We start from the raw sequence: 2497 nt of genomic DNA on the forward strand, positions 1-2497 counted from the left end.
TTCTCCTCCAACACCATAACTCAAATGCATCAATTCTTCTACAGTCTTCCTTATTCACTGTCCAGCTTTTGCATGCATGTGAGGTTATTGAAATACCATGGTTTAGGTTAGGTGCACCTTAATTTTCAAGCTGATATCTTTGCTCTTCAACACCTTAAAAAGGTCTTGTGAAACAGATTTGCCTAATGTAAATAATCCTTTGATGTCTTGACTGCTGCTTCCATAAGTGTTGATAGTTGATCCAAAAAGAATGAAGTCCTTGGCAACTTCAATCTTTTTTCTATTGATAATAATGTTGTTTATTTGTCCAGGGGTGAGGATTTTTGTTTTCTTTGCTTTGAGATGCAATCCACACCGAAAGCAGTGCTCTTTGATCTTCATCAGTAAATGTTTGAAGTCCTCTTCATTTTCAGCAAGCAATGTTGTATCATCTGCATGTTTCAGGCTGTTAATGAGTCTTCCTCCAATCCTGATGCCAGATATTTCTTCATAGAACCCAGCTTCTTGTATGATTTGCTCAGCATACAGGTTGAATAAGTATGGTGAAAGAATACAATCCTATCTCACACCTTTCTTAATTTTAAACCATTCAGTGTTCCCATGTTCTGTTCAAACAACTGCCTTTTGGTCCATGTACAGATTCCTCATGGGCAAAATTAAGTGTTTAGGAATATTCATACTTTGCAATGTTGTCCATAGCTTGTCATGATCCACACAATCAAAAGCCTTTGCATAGTCAATAAAGCACAAGTAAACAAAAGAAAAAGGAAGGAATGATGAAAAAGTGGAGCAGCTTTTATATGGCAGTTTAAGAAGACAGTAAATATAATGAAATGTGCAAAGACTTGGGACTAGAATACCAAAAGGGAAGAACACTCATGGTATTTCTCAAGCTGAAAGTACTAAAAAATTTCAAGCCTCAAATTACAATACCAAACAATTTTATGGGGGAAAAGCAAGAACAATGCAAGAAGGATCTAAAGAAGATGAAAGGAATACAGAGTCACTATACCCAAAGGAATCAAATGCTGTTATTGTCTTTTTTTTTTTTTTTTTCCAGCAGGTAGCATATGACCAAGAATTGATAGTACAAGGAAGAAGTCCCTACTGCATTGATAAAAACAATCAGGCTCCAGGAATAGATGGAATACTAATTGAGATGTCTCAAAAAATGAATTTATTCCAGCAAAGCTGAAATTGTTTACTTGTCATGAAATTTAAAAGATAGATATCAAACTGACTGAAAGAGCTCCATATTTGTGCCCATTCCAAACAAAGATGATATAAGGGAAAGAGAAAAATATCAAACAACCTGATTGATATCAGAGTTCTGGTGTGGTGCTGTAGGATAAGCACTGGACTGCAAAGTCTTTTTGAACCGCAAGGTTGGTAGTTCAAACTCACCAGCCTCTCCTTGGAAACCCTGTACAGGGCTTCTATAAGTCAGAATTGACTTGATGGCACTTAACAGTAATGAGAACACATTATGAGAACACACAAGTAAGAATTTTTTAAGATAATTTTTAAATGGTTGCAGCAGTATGCTAATATGTAACTGCCAGAAATTCAAGAAAGATTTAGAAGAGAATGTGGAATGAAGGATATAATTGTTGATAGATCTCGACTAAAAGCAGAGAAGATGGGAGAAATGTTTGCATGTGTTTTATTGACTATGCAAAAACATTCAGCTGTGTGTGTCTTATTAATTATGGATATCACTGTGAAGAGAGGAAATTCTAGAACATATTGTACTTTCATGGAATCTGCACTTAGGCAAATAGGCAGTCATTCAAACACAACAAGCTGGTACAGTGTAGTTTAAAATTATAAATAGTGTGTGTCATTTTTGTATCCGTTCATCATATTTATTTAAATAATAAAACCTTGACTTTATGAAGATTGTAGCAATAAGTAGCATGATAAATGGACCAATAGGTAACATCAGAAATCTAGGTGTGGCACTGGGGGATAAGCACTTGACTACAAGATCAGTTGGAGCTTCAGACTCACCAGTTGCTCCTCATGGTCACTGTGAGTCAAAACTGACTCTATGACACTGAACAGCAACAACAAGTAGCATCAAGATAAATGAAGGGAAGATTCAAGTTTTCAAAAAATTCATTGCAATTAGTTTAGCAATCAGTGTCCATGGAAGTAACGGTCAGGAAATCAAATGATGTATTGCATTTTTAAAATCTTCTGCAAATTTGACTAAGTGATGCATGCTAAACCTTGTAACAACAGAGCTCTATGATACAGGAATTGAGGCATAATCTGAATAGATAAAAGAGGGAAAATAATGTTAACATAACTGACTATCTTATGGATATTGGTTTTCCTTGCCTACTACTGTAAAATAGACACTTAAGTGGGATCGAAAGAAATACAAGGACACATGATCACTTGTAAGCTTGTAAGCCTGTCTTCAGCCTATAACTGATTGGAATACCTAAAAGGGGTTCTAGAACTTGCCCAGTGAAATAGGCTTCCTGCAGAG

Source organism: Chrysochloris asiatica, unplaced genomic scaffold (assembly GCF_000296735.1).
Source record: "Chrysochloris asiatica unplaced genomic scaffold, ChrAsi1.0 scaffold00011, whole genome shotgun sequence".
Classification (NCBI taxonomy): domain Eukaryota; kingdom Metazoa; phylum Chordata; class Mammalia; order Afrosoricida; family Chrysochloridae; genus Chrysochloris; species Chrysochloris asiatica.